We start from the raw sequence: 22,507 nt of genomic DNA on the forward strand, positions 1-22,507 counted from the left end.
ACTTGAAAGAACTTAGGTTGTCTTTTTCTGTCACCCCTTCTTAGTCCCCTGAGAAAACTGCATGCCAAGAAGATAGGAAGCCTATCCAATTAATAAAAAAAATCCTGTAGCACAATGTACCAACTTATGGCGATAACTGGGATCAAAATAACATTTAATGAGAAAATTCATTTGGAAAGTGGGATTATTTCACAGTGAGCACAGGAGAAGCCAGGATAGCAGGTTAGAAGTTATTATTATCACAGGTCATAAGGCACTTGGTAAGTGTAAGGAAATTTCTTCTCAGGGAAACCTACCAAATAAAGTATGTTTGCTATATGTCGGATTTTACAAAGACAGTCACAGGAAACATGATATTGATTATTATTTGGAAAATGCTGCAGAATACTTACACCTACATTATTTATAAGGATGATATTTTCCAGGTGTTGGACCCTTAATTTGGGGATCCCAACTGGAACTCTGGGATTTTTTTTTTTTTTTTTGCTTAGCCCTTAATCTTAACTTAGCAAATATAATTAGTTTTGGGGAAGGCCATAGGAACAGGAAGTCTTATTTGGAATTGTAAGTCTTTACTAGTAAATGCCTTTTTCAACATCTGCTAGTCTCAATACTATTAAAAAATCTTAAAAATGTAAAAACCTTATCCATTTATTTCAACTTTCTTTCTACTGTTGTATACTTATTAATTTATACTTGCTCTATACATTTTAACATATATCTTCCTTTATCTTTTGCTTGTATATTTATCCCAACTCTTTTGTAAACACAAGTTCAAGAGCATAGATGTCCATTCCTCTTTTCTTCTTCTTTCAACTCTTCTGTATACCTCCCACATATGCCAATGGTTCCAGTTTCCTTAAAAAAAAAAATCTACTGACTGATTATTGGTAGATAAAATATCCTTTGAGTTAAAGTTCAGAGATACTTTTTATAGAAACCATAAAACCAAACATATATTTACAGTAAACTTAATCAGAAGCCCACCTCGACTGTGACTCATCCTGAAATACAGAAGCAGCCCCCTTTCCACAGTCTAATACATAAACCCAAGCCACAATGACAGATTTCCATGAATGAAACAGTTATCAACACCCAAAGGAAAGCTATGGATTTAACTCCTTTGGCCTTAAGTCAAAGTCTTATTAATTTAACATAGTCTCAACAACCTCAGTTACTAGCTTCCTCTGATAAAACTTACAAATAATAAAAGCAACGAAGAAGAAGAGGGGAAAACCAGGATGTGAATAAGTGGAGATGGGGAATATTTAAGAGTAGTGTGACCAAACAGGGAGAAAGGAGTCTCAGTGTCAAAGTAGGAGCAAACCCAGAATTCCATTACAACAGCACAATGAAATCAACAACCTTGCAATACCAAGAGAAAGACTCAAATGTGTATATGGTTTCATAATTAACAAGTCACCGAGACCAGCCTGAGCAAGAGTGAGACCCCGTCTCTACTAAAAAAATAGAAAGAAATTATCTGGCCAACTAAAATATATATAGAAAAAAAATTAGCCGGGCATGGTGGCACATGCCTGTAGTCCCAGCTACCTGGGGGGCTGAGGCAGCAGGATCGCTTAAGCCCAGGAGTTTGAGGCTGCTGTGAGCTAGGCTGACGCCATGGCACTCACTCTAGCCCGGGCAACAAAGTGAGACTCTGTCCCAAAAAAAAAAAAAAAAAAAAAAGTCACTAAAGTCTACAATAGTAAGATCTCTATCCAAAATACTTTCAAAACATTTTTAAGGTAGTCTCTTGGAAAACATACTTTTGTTATCTGGAAAATATGTAGAACTCCAAAATTCCCAAGGATGCTAGATAAATGAGGTATTGCTTAAAAACGATTTTAAAGACTTGTGAGTTTAAATAGCAGGGTTTTTATAATATTAACATTATAGAGGTAGAATTCTATCAGTAGTTGTAAAAATGCCACCATTTTGAGACAAAATTATAGCTCAAATCGAGTTGAGCATAACCTGATAGGAAATGATCTCCCGATTTAAGAACTGTGGTTAATGTTTAACCACATAAACCCCCCAAATTTTCCTAAGACCCATGACACAAATTCATGCTTTGTGCTCCCTCTGCTGGCTCTATAGCCACAGTTAAGCCCACGCTTGGGAGCTTTGTTGTACAAGCCACTCCCATTACAACATACTGAAAGGCACTGATACATTACATTTGGGATCTTAAAGATATAATCCACCTCTCTCCTTTGAGAGAAAAACAAGAGAGGTGACATAAACTGACCAAGGTCACAAGGTGTTCTGAGAGATACAACAATTCTGATCTTTTGGCTCCTGATCTAGTCCTCCTTCCGTCCCATAATGATCTCAATGTCTTCATGTACAAGGATTATTACTGAACTTTACTTTGGTACAAGTTACTTAAAATCTGAAGCTTGATATCTTTGGGTCACACATAGATTTTTCACTGTACTGTAATTAGAAATCATAAGGAGATTTCACCAATACTCAGTGCAGACATGTTAGGTTCAAAGAGTATTCCTGTTTCTAATTTTCTTGGACGGTGCCCAATTCCAAAAACCTATTGTAAATTTCCTAACACAAGTAGTACTTAAAAATTCTCCTAATGCGCTTCTACCGTTTGCTTACAGATCATGTCACAATTTTTGGCTTGGAATATGTGGTCACCATACAATATAGCTTCAGGTCAGTAAAATATACAGTCATTTTGTTGATGATGATGATGAGGGTGATAGTTACTATCTATAGAATGTCTATTACACAGCAAGGATAGAATTGGTCTTTAGAGAAACCATTGTCAATAGTAATCCATAAGGCGGATGCTACTATCCCTATTTTATAGAGGAGTTAGCTGAGGGAAAGCAAATTTCCCAAGGTCTGTTTGTCATCAAAGTCTCCACTACTTCCTCTGCACTTAACTGTCTTGGTATTTTGTTCATTCTTAATCAACAGAGATAGTAACAGAGAAAGCTGCTGTCTTACTACCGGCATCATCACCCCCTCCTACTGCAAAAAAAAAAAAGCTTTAGGCAAAAGACACTTTATTCAAAGTAGAAATCTGTTTAATTTCTTTTAAAGTTTATACTGACGTGGAGAGGGGTAATGTTTTCTTACAGTAAACTACATGACCTACACCATAAATGTTAGTATTTAATTCCAATTTACTTTCGTACAATACACATATTTAATTATTTATCAAATGGTCTGCTGTGTGGAAAACCTAGCTCTAGTCTGATAACAATGCTATTTAGATAGACACAAACAGTCTGGGATTAAAGAATCTAATCTGTTCAGACAAAAAGTAAATATTTATAAAACCAGAATATACAAGTCTGTCTTTGTGGGGAAGAGACATTTGTTTCTCGATGAAAGATATAAATTGTTATCTAAATCATGGACAATTTTTATTCAAAATGAAGTTTAAATTCCTTTTGAAACCAAAAAACTATAGATACCAGTGCCTATCCTTATTCTCTGGTAGTGATTAGCCGTTATTTTCATGGAAAGGAATCATGTTACCTAAAGTATTTAAATAGGAAAATAATGTTAAAATGAACATCTTTCTCAATTATTTACCAGCAACCTATTTGGACAGTACAGATAACAAATGTTGACATTCTAGAAATGAGAAAGTAGCCTACAGTAAACCTAGCCTCATGGAATTTAGGGGTAATTGACAAATGAACGTAAGTTTTAACCTTACACATTTAAACAATGTGATAAACTTTATACTTGGGGCTCTATAGCTAGCATTATCTAATACTTATGGATATTAATGATTTTTCAACTGAAATGAAAGATAAAAATAACCTCTTTTTTGATGTTATGAAGAAAGGAATTTAGGATCATTCAGACACACTCATGTTCAAAGACCAGCTCTTCCATTTACCAGCCACGTGAATTTGGACACAAGTTTTCTGAGACTCGTTTCTTTACATGTGGTGCTGATGGTGGTGGCAGCTACTGGATAAGAGTGCTATGATGAATTGGCACCAACTGATCAACACTAAGGTGCTCACATGGTAGTAATATTCACTGGGTGTTGAAGGGCTGGGGGTGGGTAAACTCACAACTAATGGATGGGGTGAACATTGTATGCGGAAGGGCACACCTCTAATCCTGGCTTGGGTGAAGCAAAGTCATAACATGTAACCAAAATGTTTGTACCCCCATAATATCCTGAAATAAAAAAAGAGTGCTATGATTAAATTGAGAGAATTAATGTTAAAACCCTTACTAGAGAGCCTACGGAAAAAGCTACCAGTCAGTTTTAATTGATTACTGGCATTGAGGAATGTGGGCTTTGGGTTACCAGCTATTCCAACTTGTACTTGTTACATGTTAGCAAAAAATTCTAACTTTTTAAAAACACTGTGCAAACCAAACACAGCACCTCTCTGGGCTGAGTCCAGACCTCAGGCTGTTAGTACGCAGTTTCTGTTTTGGAGAATCACTGGAAATGCCACACGTCATGAAACTGAGGAAAACATCTGGAGTCAAGGCTATGTTGGAGTTAGATGGATGTTCAAAACGAAAGAGATGTGCTCTGGCAGGAAAAGTCAAGGGTGGAGGTTAAGATGATTTTATGAGAAATTCAAAGCAAAAGCATGTTTCCTTGGCATGCCATGATTGAGATAGCTCAGAACTATGTTATATGCCAATTAAAAAATCTTTGATTTTTATATAACTGTATTTCATTTTAATCCCTGATTTTCCAGTAAAGAGAATATGTTATTCCTTGTTCTATGAGACACAAACCAGTTGGTTTGTAATAGAATCCTGACACTCTGAAATACAGTTTGAGCACCCCTAATCCAAAATGCTTGGGACCAGAAGTGTTACAAATTTTGGACTTTTTTGAATTTTGGAATACCTGCATGATATCTTTGGGCTGAACATCCCAAATCCAAAAATCCAAAATCCTAAATGCTCCAATGAACATTTCCTTTGAGCATCATGTCAGCACTCAAAAAGTTCTGTTTGATTTCAGAGCATTTCAGATTTTGGATTAGTGACACCCTGTATAACATTCCTGTGTCCATGACACAGTCCAATTTATTCCACATACAGTCTTGGCTAGAAGTTTATCAATGTTATTGACCTTCTCAAGGAATGAGCTTTTGGTTTTGATTTTCTCTACTGCTTTTATGTTTTCTATATCATTGTCTTCTGCTCTTTGTCTTTCTTCTCCTTATTTTGGGCTTAATTTGTTCTTCTTTTTCTAGTTTCTTAAGGTGGAAGCTGAAGCCATAGATCTGAGACCTTTCTTCCTTTCCAATATAGGGCATTTCAGGTTATATTTCCCTCAAAACAGTCCTTTAGTGGCATCCCACAAATTTTGATACGTTTTATTTTCATTTAGTTTAAAATTCCCTTTAGATTTCTTCTTTGATCCAGAGTTATTCAGAAGTATGTTATTTAATTTCCAAATATTTGGGGATTTTCTAGAACATGATCCATTATTGATTTGTTATAATTCCATTGTGATCAGAGAACATGTTTTCGATGACATGAATCTTATGACTTGAATCTTACTGAGGACTTAACAACATAGAATGTGGTCTTTCTCAGTAAACATTTCCATGTGCAAATGTTTTGGTTGGAGCTGTTATTGGTTGGAGTGTTCTATAAATGTCAATTACATCAAGTTGGTCAACAGCATTAAGTCTTCTATATTCTTGAGCATTTCCTATCTACTTGTTCTCTGATTAAGAAAGAGATAACGAAATCTCCAACTATAATGGTAGACTGATTTGTCTATTTCTCCTTGCAATGTTATTAGTTTTTGCTTCATGTATTTTGAAGCTGTTATTCAGTGCATACACTTTTATTCTGGTAATATTTGTGCTCTGAAATCACTTTGTTATTAATACAGTCACTCCTGCTTTCTTGTGACCAGTGTCAGTGATATGGTTATGCTTAAGTCTATTGTTTTGCTCTTAATTTTCTATTTGTCTCATCTATTCTTTTTTCCTTCTTTTGAGTATTTTTATGATTCTACTTATTAAGTATAATTCTGAACAGTGGCCTGGAAAGTCTCTCAAAATAGAAAGCTACAATGCTCACAGGGCTCCCCTTAATTGTTTACCATCTCTTGGGGATTAGTTTCATTTGTTGGCTAATGCCCAGTGCCCTGAAAGCTATTGTTTAATACATTATGTTTGTTTTTGCTGTTGTTTCAGGTTGAAGGGTAAATCCAGTCTCTGTTACTCCATCTTGATTGGAAATGAATAGTAATTTTTGAACATTTATGTAAAAAAAAAAAAAAACAACCACAGAGTTTTAGAAATTTTACATAGAAACTTAAGGAATGTTGGAGAAAACCAAAGATTTTTAATCTAATATTTTTCTTTACTGGAAATGGTGACTGTACACTTTTTTCCCATCTCTGATAACCACAGTATTTTAAATTTCACCACTGATTTTTCTTTTTTTAGGTTTTTCAAATATAACACTAAATATATATTTCCTTTAATTTATATGGAAATATTATTCTTTTAATCCCACTAATTATGTGTTTTATACCATTGTATTTTATTTGCACAATTAGTCTCTTGTTGTAGATTGTAAATGCGAGTCATTGCTAGTCTTTTAAAACATATTACTCTTCATTGTGGAAATCAACATATTAGGTACTCTCTACGTTTTCAGGAAAATGTTGTGGTACCAGCAGGAAAGACAAACACCACAAAGGAGTTTTACATTTCTAGGCTCATGTCCAATGCTCCCTACTTCCTTCCACATGCTACCCACAGTGGTCTGCTTGTCGCTTCCTGAGCATTCCATTCTGCTGCTCATGTCAACCTCTCGGCCTATACTTCCTTTCCCTATACAAATCTGCCCGGAAAATTTCAACTCACCCTTCAAAATCTAGCTTAGAAAAACATTTACCACAATCTCTTGTTAACTGTATCCATGTTTTATTCCCTCACTAAAATATTAAGTTCTTGAGCACTGGGTAATTCATTTCTGCCTCCTTGATGCCTAGCACAGTGCCTGTACATTTAACAGGTTCTCAAAAAATGTTTAATTGAACTAAACTCAGAAATAATTTGGGATGCACCATGTTATGGATTGTATATATGTAACCTCCTGAAATTCATTTGTTGAAACTCTAACCCAAGTGTTGCTATAATTGGAGAAAGCAAATAATTAAGGTTAAATGAGGTCATGAGGGTGGGGCCCTGATCTGATAGGATTAGTGTCCTTATAAGAAGAGACAACAGAGAGCTCGCTCTTCATTCACACACGAAGAGGAGACCACATGAGCACACAGTGAGAAGGTGACCATCTGCAACCCAAGGGGAGGGCCCTCTCCAGAAATCAACCCTGCTGGCATGTTGATTTCGGACTTGCAGTCTCCAGAACTGTGAGAAAATAAATTTCTACTGTTTAAGCCACCCAGTCTGTGGTATTCTGTTATGGTTGCCAGACTGACTAATACAGATAGGGATGTGGTTAAGATGAGGTAATTCCTCTCTTCCCACTAAAAGGCAACTTAGGGTTCTTGAGTTTCTAGGACCAATAGTGGAAAAGCTTCTGTTGGGGGAAAAAAAAATTTGGCAGGGGGAGGGGAGGTTCCTTTTCTCCAGAGGGCTATACTTGAAATAGTGTTGTCATTTCATCCTTAGCTACAGCCACCACACGTTGGTCCAAACTAAGAAGATCAGACATTCCATAAGCCTTCTTACAAGCAAACTAATTCTAAAAGAAAGCTCAATTTCCTAAGGACTGTGTTAATGAGGTAGTAGAGAAGTGTAAATCTTTATTCCATCATAATGTTAGAGTTTAGAGTTACTCCAGTAATACAGTAGTCTTCCTTATCGACAAGCAAGACATCCTAAGACCTCTAGCAGATGCTTGAAATCACAGACACTGGCAAACCCTATATATGCTAAGTTTTTTCCACCTGATAACCAAGGCAGGTACTGAGTGACTAATGAGCAGACAGCATATACATCATGGACACACTGGACAAAGGGATGATTCACATCCCAGAGTAGATGGCACAAGATTCCATTACACTGCACAGAATGGCACCCAATTTAAAACTTATGAATTGTTTATTTCTGGAATTTTCCATTTAATATTTTTGGACTGCGGCTAACTGCAGGTAACTGAAACCACAAAAAGCAAAACTGAGGATATGGAGGGACTATTGTATATATCTCAGCACAGAAGTGTGGAGATCTATGACAGTGATTCTAAAATAATCATCACTTAGGAAATTATAAAAATAAAGCTAAAGAAGGAATAAAGAGTGCTAGAAAGAGGCTCTGGTTTTGGACGGGTGGTCAAGGAAGGCTTCGCTGAGGAGGTGACAATTAAGCAAAGATCTGAAGATGCCGGGGGTATGAGCTGTGCAGATATCTGGGGAAAGAGTGTTTAAGGAAAAAGGAACAATAAATGCAAGTGGCTCAAAACAGGGCATGTTCAGGTTGAATTATTGGTAATCTCATGAATCTCTTTAAATGATTATTAAAAGCTTAAAATACCTAAATCACATAATTATTTTTATCTGCTAAGAACCACCCCCCTCATCCCCAACAAAAGTAAGTTTCATCTTTCTTAGAACAGAAAGTTAAATGATATTCCTCAGCCATCGTTTGCAGGGACGACAGAGTCTGCTGCGTAACAGCAATTGGATTGGAAAAACACAATGCTGCTAAAAACATCTTTAAGACTTGAATGCAAATGAGAATTACTGTATTTGATAATTCAGTTATATGACTGTGAAAACCTATCTACTCGTAAGTGAGAAAGGCCTAGATAGGTAGAAGGTGTGATGTGAGCTATATTATATTCAAGCTAAAATGAAAAATAGGTTTGCAAACTTATTTAATGATGGACTTGTTGCTAGAAATAAAAGGCAGAAGGCTAGCAGCAACATCAGAAAGCTTGAAGCATTTATCTTTAAATTGAAAATAGGCTAAGCGCTAATATATAATAATATATAGTAATAATATATAATAATATATAATAATTATAATAATATAATAGCGGTCATTGCAGTAACAGAAGAAAAAACAATAGGCCCATTTGAGTGCTTAGCATGTGATAGGCATCGTGCTAAGTGTTTGTACACATTATCTCATTTAAACCTGACCTCAACCCAAAGAGGCAGGTCTCCCTACTATCCCCATCTTCCTTGCTGAAGATTACCAGCGGGTCAGTGGCAGAACTAGAACTGAAGGTTAGGCAACCTGACCCAACACCTAAGTGCTATGCACACTGCCATGAAAACATCAACATCTGTCAGTCAGCCCCAGAAATTGTTCTTCCTAGTCCTCACTGGAATCTGACACTTTCCCATTTACAGGTTTGTTTTTTTTTTTAAAAAGGAATATTATGATATTATTACTTTCAAAACTCAGTATTTAGATTTTTCCTGTCTTTGTGATCTATTAATAAATTCCAAGTTAATTATTTAATAATAATGGGATAGCCACATGTCCTCATTTGGTCAGGACAGTTCCAGTTTGTATATTTTGTCTCAGCATAAGTATTAAATAATGTCCCCATTTACTCTCTTAAAATGACCTGGTTTGGATAAATTATGGGATTGCCCACTTAATAATCACTTCATTCTTTGCTCTGCCCATTCACCGTCTTTCTTATTAAACAATGAAACTTACTGAACTGTCAGCATTCTTTCTTTTGGGGGTATAAGTTCATCACACCTCTTCTTCTAATCACAATGTTGGTTCTCAACATTTAAAGCACAACTTTTTTCTTGTCTTCAAATGGCTCCATGACTCCTTTCCAACTCTTCTGTCAGATCTCTCTCCTCCCACATCCTGTCCCATTCCCCATTCCTTTCTCCTCAACGAGTCCTTTGTCTCCCTCGCCTACTCTTGCCTATATCTTCTTTCAAGCCACCCCCCTACGCTTGGAACAAACCTTCTAATCCACCAAATATCTGTCCTCCAATCACTTCTTTAAAAGTCACTTTAGTCAGTGAAACCCACCTAAGATTACCCATCCACCCACCTGTCCTATTTATGGACTGAATCCATCAGAACCATCTTTTTGAGGCTCAAATTTGAAATGTTTTTATTGTAATTACACTACTATAAGATTCACCATATTCACTCACATCAAAAAAAATGTGAATCCTGACAAACTTTACAATTTAAAAGTAGAGCTTTCAGATATATCTATACCTATTAACCAAAAGGAATGCATCATCCACAGGGATCTTGCTAAAAATCATAAACCCAACCACTGCTTTCAGAGGACACAGAGACAAACACTCAGATGTGGATATTTGATTGTCCAAAGGGAGACCATAGTCACTGGTAGCACACAATGTAAAAAGAGTCAGCCTCAGTCTCATGGGGAAAGTAAGTGAGGTGAAGATCTGGTCTTGCCCTGCTGCCATCACCTACAACTTGCCCAATTCTGAACACCAACTCTGTGCCAGTCTGTTCACAGGGACATTAAGGGCAGTAATATGTGCTACAGAGAAAAGTTAGAAAAACAAAATGGCACATGGAAAGCCGTATCTTTTAGGCCAAAGATTATACACTCAGTGAACTAGTATGATGAGCTAATGCATCAGAAATCCCATTAGTATATTATGTTTTTCAGTGGACTTGTACATTAAACAAGACAGTTCTGGATACCACTAATTTTTAATCATGGCTAGTTTAAAACAAAAAACAATGAATTAAAATTCAAAGCTGAATAGGACATTATCATAAAGATATTTTTAAATGAGATGATATATCTAAAAATAACAGAATGAAAACTAAACTCTCCTCAAATACTTGAATAACAAATATTAATAGGCTTAGGAAATAATTTTTGTATTTATACAAACATAGGCCATCAGAAGAAATGTCATTTGATTATGTAAGAGGGAAAACCCAGCTTTTCTAAAAGCACATATCAGAGAATGCCACCTACAGAATCATAGTAAGAACCATAACATGATAATACACATAGCTTTTTATGCTAAAAAAAAAAAAAGCCCCGCATGTATTGGGAAAATGAGTTCTATGGTTTTGGTTATGGGGAGATATATCAAACGTGTTGTAAATCAATAAGGCCACTTTAGCCTCCAAAAAGACTGATCCTTTTTCATTCTTGAAGTTAAAGAGCACTACTCAAATAAGTATGTACAGTCCCCAACACATAAAAAGCAGTGATTTAAATCATGCGTCAACAAATTCTAATCCAGGAATACAAATACACCGGAGCTGAGCTAACTATAAGGCAATCATTTTAAGAGTTCATTTGGTTGTTTGGGGGTAGCATTCTCACTATAGCAGAGCAAAACCACCACCATTTTTGAGTATAAAAGGCATTTCAAATCAAAGCCAAACTTACTTGGTCTTATTTAAAGAAAAGCTGTGTATGAGGCAGGAGGTGGAGGTACTCTATACAGGGAGAGTCCTGGTTCAGACAATTTTGTTTCCTCAGGCCCACCAAAGCTAGATGGTGTAGCACGGAAAGTGTGTATTCTTAATACATCTTGCCAGTGGGTAGCGTGTGGCACACAGACGGGCAATGGAACAGGTAAACGAACCTTTAAGCTCTATCTGTTAAGTTAGAAGCTCCCCTCAAGAATATGAGCACAATGGCTGCTTCTTTTCCAGGGCAAAAGAACTTTGCTTTCACAGTTTTGATCAAAACCATTAGATAAGGTACTGTTATCACATTTTGTCCCCAAAGCAGTTTAAAGACCCATCTATATTTACTCTCTGCCGAACAATGAGCTTAGCCCAGAAATGACAAATAACAAGCATGTGGCAAACAGAGCAAAAGAGGAATAAACCCAAACAATCCAAAAGTCACAGGCTTAAGTGAGCTACACTTACAACTTTGTAACCAATGCCTCTCAGTTTATACCATGATTCTACCAGTGGATCACCTTTCAATAGAACCAAAGGTTGTTACTATATGTATACAATGTATATGTATCAATGTATACACAGATTATTATTAGTACTACATTCACAAGAGGAAGGGAGAGACTAGAAATCTAGACAGTGAGGGTGAAATAAAATTTCTCTAAATAACCATGATAACAGGAAATACCACAAGCTCCTGCAATAGTCACACCAACTGTTACGTAAAATTGGTAGCCTGGATACCTTGTGCATTTGCTGCTTAGTACCAGGCACAAAAATTAAATGACAGTGATTCTTCACTGAAGAAGGGATATTTAAAAACTAATGAAAACCGAAGCTCTTTTCCTTCCTTTAAACTACAGAATCACAACACATCATTTGGGTGCCTGCTACAGTAATACAGTGTTATGTAAGGTAAGAAAATAACAAGAATAAAATAACCACGGAGCAGATGATTGCCCTTTGTGTTTTACTTAATCCGCAAAGACGCTCTCTGACTTGGCCATTTAAGGACAGTAAGAATTCAGAGGCTATTGTACAATCAGCCAAACTATGAAAAGTATTCCCCAAACACAGTTTTCTTACTGAACACATAGAAATAAATTATCCTGCAGCTTTTTTTTTTCACCGATTTTAGATAAATTTGTTAACTTTTTTCTTTTACTTTCTAACATTTTACAGAAAAAAACACTAAATCATTGTAATTGCTCTACTTCTATTTTTTAAAGTGATTTTGGAGGTTTTGGGCTGAAGGATATTACATGAAACTTGATGGAACCACCTTATCCCAACGTAAATTGCTCTCTCTGCCCAGATCCCCAATGCCACAACCACAGCATGCTAGGATGCTAAGATTCCTACTGTCTCAAATAACGGGATGGGAACTTCCTATTGGTGTATAGTATGTGCTACTTGAAAATAAATGCACATAGGAAAATAAATTAATAGTATCAACGTGAGGTATAAGAATGAACTTAAAAGTAAACATTTAAGTCTATATAAATTACCTGTATAAAAACGTACATACAGTTGACCCTTGAACAATATGGGTTTGAACTGCGCAAGTTCACTTATATGCAGATTTTCTTCTGCCTCTGCAACCCCCTGAAACAGCAAGACCAACCCCTCCTCTTCTTCCTCAGTCTATTCAATGTGAAGACAAGGATGAAGACCTTTATGATGATCCATTTCCACTTAGTGAACAGTAAATATATTTTCTTTTATGATTTTCTTTTCTCTACCTTATTGTAAGAATACTGTATATAATATATATAATATATACAAAATATGTCAATTGACTGTTTATGTTATTCGGTAAGACTTCCCATCAACAGTTGCCAATTAGCAGGTTAAGTTTTGGGGAAGTCAAAAGTTGTCTGCAGATTTTTTTTGGGGGGGGAGTCTCCCTCTGTCTCCAGGGCTAGAGTGCAGTGGTATCATCATCATAGCTCACTGCAACCTCAAACTCCTGAGGTCAAGTGATCATCCTGCCTCAGCCTCCCTAGGAGCTGAGACTGTAGGCATGCACCATCACGCACGGCTAGTTTTTCTGTTTTTTGTAGAAATGGGGTCTTGCTCTTGCTCAGGCTGCTCTAGGACTCCTGGCCTCAAGCAATCCTCCCGCCTTGGTCTCCCAACGTGCTTAGCACTACAGGCATGACACTCTGCTCCCGGCCGTATGTGGATTTTTGACTTGGAGGTGGGGGGTTGGCATCCCTAATCTCATGTTGTTCAAGGGTCACCTGTATTTGGACGGTAACTATACTTCTAAAACTCCAGGAAAGCTTCTGCTTATTTGTTTACTTAAAGTTAGAAGAATGATGCAATTGTTAGTCACTAAGAGAAATGACAAGGAAGCTATGAGACCATTTGTCACCATTATAAATTATGTTCAGTTACTAATTGCTCTTATTTTTTCTCTTCCCAGTAGTAAGTAAAATGCAAAACTTACCCTTTGGATTACTCTGAAAATCTGCCTTAAATGCCTACTTTATGAAATCTGGTTAAAAACTACTTGAGAATACCCTGTATCTATTATTTGAGAAGAAAAATAAATTAAACCTATAACAAAAATTAAAACTAAACTTAGATATTTTAGATATGACCCTATGAAATTTTTATAAGGATCAGTAGCTTTGGAAAACAGGAGACAATGTATGTTTAGACAGCAGAAATCAGACTAAATGGTACATAAAGAATTTAGAGGACTAAGAAAGATGGTTTTGCATTTCTTCTGTGTTACTACAGTCTCTATTTCAATTTTAAATTTTAGCCAGTTTTATAAATTATTTCCAAGTAAAAATGTGAGTGGGCAGAGAATAGAAGTTGTTTAAGAATTCAGTCATAAATATCTTTTAAAGTATATAATCATCAAATAATATCAAATCTGTAGTGAGCTCCAAGATGGGTCAAAATCATTTCAAGGGCAAAGTTACTTAACGCATCGACTGCCACACTAGAAAAGAATTTTTTTCCCTTGGGGCCACTGTGTTTTATTATGAAAATAAAATAAAAACTTTGAAAACAAAACGATCCTTTCTAATTTAATGACAGATTTGTTATCTTTTTAATTCTTTTCTGTGTGTGAGTTATATGTAACTTGGAAAATAGTTCATGTGGCCCCCAAGGTGAAGAGACGTGTGAGTTACATATGCTTCACAAGCTCCTGGGCTCAAAACCAGCATGAGTGAACTACAACTCACAAGGCAGTTAACGTGTTTAATGAAGTCATACTATAAAAGGATTCTTGGAAGGCAGTATAAGGTCAAAAGTATGGCTTTTGGAGCCAGATAGTTTCAATAGTGTCTTTACCAGCTTCTCACAAGTTATTTAATCACTCTGCGCATTAGTTAGCTTACCCATAAAATAGGAATAACAAGATAATATCTTATAGAGTTGCTTTGAGGATTAAAATAAAAAATAGTTAATAACTACAAAAAAATCATTGCCCAGACACAGTGTCATGCAGTTTTTTCTCTATGTTTTCTTCTAGTAGTTTTACAGTTTCAGATCTTATGTTTAAGTCTTTAATCCATTTTGAATTGATTTTTCTATGTGGTGTGAGACACAGTCCCAATTTTATTCTTTTGCATGTGGTTATCCAGTTTTCCCAACACCATTCATTGAAAACTGTCCTTTTTCCATTGTATATTCTTGACATCTGTGTCAAAGCTCAATTGACCACAGATGCATGAGTTCTCTTCTGGGCTCTCTATTCTGTTCCACTGGCTGATGTGTCTACTTTTACACCAGTACCATGCTGTTTTAATCACTATCACTTTGCAGTATACAGCAGTTTGAAATCTGGTAGTGTGATGCCTCTAGCTTTGTTCTTTTTTTCTCATGACTGCCTTGGCTATTTGGGATTTTTTGTGGTTCCATATGAATTTTAGGATTGTTTTCCTATATCTATGACAGATGACACTGGAATATGGATAAGGACTTCATCGAAAAACAGCTGAACTCACAGAAGCAAAGAGGAGAATGGTGATTACTAGATGCTGTGGGGTGGTGGGAATAAGGAGATGATAGTCAAAGGGTATGAAGACTAACTTAGACAGGAGGATTAAGTTTGTTCTTTTTTTAAGATGCTGCACAACATGGTGAACACAGCTAATAACTGAGTTCTGTACATTTCAATAGTGTGAGAGTAACTCTCTAACGTTCTTATCACAAAAAATATTTGAGGTGATGGATATGTTAACTAATGTGATCTTTCCACGCTGTATTCAAAAATCATAGCACGACTTTTTACCCCATAAATACATACAACTATAATTTGTCAATATACAATAAAAATAAATTTTTTTAAATTAAAATTAAAAAATAGTCAATAATTGGAATAGCATCTGTTACAGAGTAAGAGCTCAATAAAGATTAGCCATTATCACCACTACTGGACAAAGAAAATATTTTGTATGTATGCTCTCTCTAATATGTAGTCTTTAAAAAAATCTATACAGTACATCTAAAGTTCATTTAAAAATTAATTTTTAATGAACTGCCTCTTATAGAGAGCTAGTTTATACAATTGTTGTGCAGAACAAGTGACCTCTTAGAACATATTTGATAAGATCAATATAAGAATGCACATGGAAAAATGCCAAAGTAACTCTTCAATTCCTGTTGCAGTTCAAATCTATAGGAAAGAGATTTTAAAATACAACAGAATCAAAATGAAAATTTAAAATCTCAAAACATGACATGTTTTAAAAATAGAAGAAGCTATCTACTGAGAATAATTCACTACGCACATGTGTGGTGAGATACATTTCACTTTATAATGCTGTGACATTCAATAAGATGAAACTTTGATCAGAGCAAGGACTCCAGAGAGACTTGGATTCTACTTCCATCTTGTGTGATCTTTGCCAAACCATTTAATTTCGTTGTATTCTCTTCTGCTTCCTCGTCTTTTATAACATAGAAATAGATCATTTGGTTGCCAATATAACTTAGACAGGATTAGAATAAATACCATTTCCATTCTGTAGCCAAACTGAAAAGGATTTACCTTCCTCATCATGAGCAAGATGATTTAGTTACTTAATGCCAGTAGGTGAAACATTAACTTCTGATTTACATCACTGTCTATTTAAATTCTGAAAGTCAAATAAATGTAAGGGCTGGCATCATGACGTGCCAAGGCATGGAGAGTGGGTGGAATCACTTTTCTCCATATATGGGAAACCCTGTATGTTTAAGTCTGTTAGACATTTAGTAACCAAGAATATTTCTATAATAAGCAGTTGTGCAAGTATGCATGTCTGAATATGTACATGAAATTCCCTGCAAATGGCAGCCCTGAGGGAAGAGCATCCAACTTGGGGAATTTTGTACCCACTCCAAATCCTCCATAAGTATAATTTAAATTGCATGAGAAATTCTAATTTGTGATTTAGAGTGTTCATATTCAGGAACTCTGGTCACACCTATATACTCAAGGGTACATCAACTGAGACCCAAGTGCCTCCTTCACCAATGATGTCTATACCTAGGAGCATTTGATGGAAAAAAAGATCTACTAACATTTTTTGGATCAAATATAAATCTCATAATTTCCTGAGAGTCTATCATTTCTTTCTTTGTTTTTATATGCCAAAATTCTCATGACATCCTTCTCACAGATTAAAAATTTTACTTAGTTAATAAGTATCTTTTGTTATATTTTAGTTATTGATTTAATCTCAAGTTCTTCCATTTTTGAATGATAAATTATACAATACAATCTGGTGATATTTTAGTGCAGATTACCATGGCAGGATAGTACAACATTTATTTTGGGTGCGGTTTTAATGTTACTGTTGGGTTTCAATAAATCTTACCAATACTCTTATAAGTAACACACTGAAAATATTTTTCTAAACATTTCCAATGAGGTATAAGTTTGGTTGTTTTTCTATGAAGTAACTTTGAATTAAAAAGGGAATAAAATAGAATTTTTAATACATACAATGATATGTTTTCTTATGTCTTACCTATATTTCTGAAACTTCACTCTGTTACTACCATTATAGCTATTAGCCTCCATAATTTATTTATGCTAAAGGAAACTTTTGTGGGGTAGAGATGGTGGTAGTAGTAAAGCTTGTTAGGATTACTCTTTTCAAATTGTTTTCCAGTGTTGTTTCTTAAAATTCAAGAAGTAAAATTTTATGTAAAATAATTTTCCTTTTCCCTCTATAAGCTTAGCTAGACCTGTAAGAGTAAATGTTATTTAGTGATTTTTTTTTCATGCTTTGATTTCTTTAATTAATGGTCATATATATTTTCCAACACTTTATTTGTATCTATATAACAAGATGTAATAAAGAGCTCAGTTCACTGTCTTCCCAAAGTCTTGTGTTACTTAAAAATTCGGTTTCTTTTTTTCCCTTTTATTTTTAGTTGACAGGTAATAATTGTACTGCTCCTGGCTAAGATAATCTCTGAAGTGGTTATTAGTAGTCTGGCCAAGTCCGCAAAAAGGTAATTTCAGTAAACCAAAACTATTCATTCTCAGCAAATATGAAGCATCTATTGTATGCCCAAGTATCATATTAAGTGCTAGGGGTCAGTGGTTAAAAAGTCTACACATGCACACATTTTCTGTCCTTGAGGAACTTACAATCTACTCAGAAAGAGAGAGAGAGAGGGAGAGAGGGGCAGGGAGAGGGATAGAGGGAGGAAGAGAGAACGTGTGTGAGAGAGGAAATATAATATTAAGTATAACAATGGATTGGGGGGTTGGGGCATAGGCAAAACCTGTCTGAAGAAGTGACAAATGTAAGAAATACAGAGTAGGAAAAAGACATGAAAGGGCATGTGAAAAGTCCTAAGATGAAAAAGAGGTGAGTAAATCCCAGAAAAGACAATTGATGTGGCTAGACAGTGTACCATCCTAAGAGCAAAGAGAAGCCACTGAAGGGTTTGAGCAAGAGACACAATCCAATTTAGAATATATGAAGAGGCTTGTTAAATCAGGAATTAGAGGTGGGGGTAGGAGAGATGGAACTGAAGGAGGAGAACCAGGTAGGAGTCTAGGTGTGAGATAAGGAGTGTCTGGGCTAGGGGTGGCTGGCAGTGGGGAAAGAGAAAAGAGGACAGAGTCAATGTATGTTTCAGATGTAGAACTGAAATGGGTACAATGAGGATAAGTGTAGGGAGTGAGGTGAAAAATGTAGATGATTCTCATGTAACAGCCATGAGCAACTTGATTGACGTAGCCACCATTTACAGAGACGGAGGAGATAAAAAGGTTTATGGAGAAAGCTCAAGAGATCACTTGGGAGAGGGGGCACGCGTGAGGTGTGAGTGGCGGTGTTAACAATAAGGCAGTTGACAGTGCAGGACCAGAGCTCAGAGTTTCAGCTGGAGTTATTGATTTAGAAAGTCTTGGCAGATGGATGGCATGTTAAGTCACAGAAATTGATGAAAATACCTAAGGTTAGAGTTCAAGTGAAAAGACAGGAGGGCCTTAGGGGCAAGCTTTAAGAAATTCTAATATTTAAAACAAAAGAGCTTAAAAAGAAATGGCAAAAGGGTGGGAAGAAGGCCAAAAGTATGTTGTCACAGAAGCTGGGAGAAGAGGGTGGGGCCAAGCTGTCCACATCAGCTGGGAGATCAAGCACAGAGGTTCTGTGCTTCTCAAGCTTTGCCCTCTCCTCTCCCCAAGAATGCACACCAACGATTCATTCCTACAGTTCTTAAGAAGAAGAAAGAAAACCCCAAACCAGCAAACATACTAAGTGAGGAAAGCGATTTTTTAAAAATCTAACTGTCTATTGTATTTTCTTACCAACCTTTCTGATCTGAATTTACTTGTCCTGTTTTGACTTAGACTGCGGTGAGCACTACAGCCGTAAATCTCGGACTGAACACCACATTACAGAAAATGGAAGCAGCTTGATGACAGGATCAAGTAGTGAATATGTAATTCAAAAGGAAACCATAATGGTTTAAGTGGGATAATACATTTCATTTCATGCCACAGAAGTGGGACAGAAATCAATAAAGCACACAGCCACAACAGAATTATTAAGACAGTATCATATGCACGAAAAATTATTACTGTGGCTTCAAATACTTATTCATTACAGATTTAGTGAGTAGCATACTACAACCAGACCATTCCAGCAATTTTTAAAAACTCTTTTGAGGAAACTCATTAGAACTTTGTCTAAGATTTAGACTGAAGATGCAGTCTTTTGAAAGCAATAAAATGGCACCAGATGTGATTTTTGTTTTTTAACCACAGTATAAAAGACATGACAAATGGGTAAAAATACTTCTAAATTTCAGAGTGCTTACAGTTTAGATATAGAAATGATTTAATGTTGTACTTAGAATTATAAACCCATTTGGTTAAAAAGAAAAGTCAAAAAAATGTAAATCTATAAAAATTCTAAAATAAACCCTGAGAGAAATTCTTGATGATCAGATTGGGGAACCCCTAAATCTACTCCCGTAAACCACTGTAGTTCTTTGCCAACTAATAAAATGATAATACATTATGTTGGCAGGGGGGAAAAAAAGAAAAGAAAAGCCAAAGACATACATGTAACTTGGGGCAATGAGAAGGAGGGCAGAGAAAAGGGAGAGGATAAGCTTATCATTTAAATTGGTACAATTTTTAAAAATCCTAAAAGAAATTTAAAATTATTTTAAAAAGACACATCATGTATAATTCACCAATGTTCTACTACTTTTATATATTATCTAGTTTTTGTATACACACATAAATTTTTATATAGTTGTTCTAGTAGTGGTATATAATTTATTATTCTTTTTTTATTTAACATTATATCAAATCTTTTCCATGTTTCTACTTATTTTTCTTTGTAATATTTTAATGCCTACATGATATTCCATTGATTTGATAGGATATAGTTTATTTGACCAAACTTTTAATTTATTCCTAAATATAACTCTTCGCTCAGGTTATATTCTTTCTTGAGGATAAATTTCAAGATATTAACATTTTAATGAATTTTGGTAGATATTTCTAGCATATTTCTTTATAGAAGCCACTATTTTTCACCATTTTTTCAAAAGTTTTTTAATTGACAAAAATTGTGTATATTTATGGTGTGCAACATGATTTGTTATATGTATACATTATGAAAATGACTAAGTCAACTGAATTAACAATCATTACCTCGCATACTTTTTTTCTGGTGAACACATTTAAAATCTACTCTTAGCAATTTTCATGTATACGATACACTGTTAACAATGGTGACCATTTTGCATGACAGATCTCTTGAATCACCATTCTTTATATTATACATATAACTTACAACTGGACAATAATCCAGGATTGGGTAGTATACCGTGTCTTTAGTATACTGAAACAAATCCCAAAATGATTGGGCAGTTTAAAAAGTCTTTACTCTTAAAAAAAAATCAACCTTTTACCAAACTGATTACACAAAACTTTTGAGTACTGGTAATAAGAATATCTCTAGCACACTGTTAAGATATAAAATATAACCACACAAATGATACATACTAAATACTTGCAATGTTGATAAGAACTAATTACATGCACAAAAGTAACAACAGAGTTCCTACTTATATGTCATACTATACCATTTCAATGTTTAAGTATTTTCTCTTGATATGGTTCTTTGATTCACCTCGACTGAAGCCTTCTTTTTGCATCTCTACTGCCACAGTGAGGTAGTCTCTGTGTTAGTCTATTATCTAAATTCAGATTCTTTCCTCTTAAATTCTTTTAAATGCATGACAAACATCAGAAGAAGCATGCTTTGACTATATCACATTCATGCTCAAAAACACTAAGTAAAATTCAAGCGTCTCCAGAAATCCATACACAGACAAAAAAATGCTAAAAAAACAAACATGAAATGGTCTGCTCTAGTGTTCAAGGCTCTTAAGAGTCTGGCCCTAGACAATATAACTAGTTACAATACTGATTAATCCCACAGATAAATCTGCTTTTGCCAAATGACCCTATTTATTGCCCCAGAATACATCACATGCTCTCCCATACGTGAACTTCTGCACTTGAGTTTTTCATATCTGCTCTGCCAATCAAACATTATCTAGCCTTCGTTCCTACTCAAATCCTACTTGTTTGAGGATGCTTCAGATCCCTGTCAGAAGAGATCTCTTTTTATATATTACTAATTTATACATTACTAATTTTATATTTAACAGTACAAGGCAATGATTTTTCCCAATGGTTTTGTCTTATCTTCCTGAGTTCACCATAAAACCCTCTTGCTGCCTGGCACAGGACTAACCACACAGTAGCCACTGTGTAAGCATTTGTTAATTTTATTACCCAGGAAAGGAACTCTCAACGGTGTGGCAGAGACTGGTAGTTGTCCCCATACCTGTCTCTTCTTCTTACCTAATACAAGAATTTTAGCAGACCACATGGGCACTCTGCTAAAAACTATTTCCAGCTTCCCAAGCAGGTATGACTAACTTTTGGCCAAAGGGATGTGTGATGCCTTTAAAATGGAAATTTACATCCTATTCTAGTCCCTTCCCACCCTCCTGCTGTTGAGAATGCAGAACTTGTGGTGTGCCATTCCAGACTTTTTGGAAGAGAGCAAGACACTGGAGGTCGTGGAGCACAAGAGAGGAGGACTCTGGGTCTTAAAAATTCTATGGGGCGGAGCTGCCACACCAGCTCAGACTTTTATTTGAGAAATAAACTTCTATCTTCTTCTTCAAGCCACTGTTATTTGGTGTGGGGTAGGGGGAGAGGTTTTTACAGCAGCTATATCTAACACTCTAGCTAAGTCAAGTTTGTCTTAACTTCAAATTTAGAGGCAAAAATTTCAATTTCTGTTCTCTTGGAGAAAGGGTTCATAATTTACACCCAAAAGGTCAGGAACCAAAGTATTAACTAGCCACGGCCTTCAGTGTTAACATGCTTAATTTTATAAGAAGAGAACATAATGTTTTGAACTGAATATGTGCTAGAAAATAATTTTTAAAGATTGATGATGCTCTTAGCCTTCTAGTGTCAGGTAGCAACAATCTGAAGCCCTGAGTTATGACAACTTAAAATAAATTGTGTTACTACAACAGAATTATCTTGATGCTGAACTTTCCCTGTTTCTCCTTGCCTTGGGTTCAAATTATAATAGAAGCTATATTTTTGACAGCAGCAAAATATACAATATACAGTCAATTAAAAGAAAATAGGT

At 35.5% G+C, this 22,507-nt stretch overlaps 1 protein-coding gene across 2 annotated transcripts in view; it reads right to left on the reverse strand.

The window, feature by feature from the left end:
* The window catches only part of DYM (dymeclin), a 273,454-nt gene that overhangs the window by 104,216 nt on the left and 146,731 nt on the right, over positions 1–22,507 (reverse strand). The gene's annotated exons all lie outside the window — the stretch shown is intronic.

The sequence above is a fragment of the Lemur catta genome, chromosome 16 (genome assembly GCF_020740605.2).
Source record: "Lemur catta isolate mLemCat1 chromosome 16, mLemCat1.pri, whole genome shotgun sequence".
In the NCBI taxonomy this organism is placed as follows: domain Eukaryota; kingdom Metazoa; phylum Chordata; class Mammalia; order Primates; family Lemuridae; genus Lemur; species Lemur catta.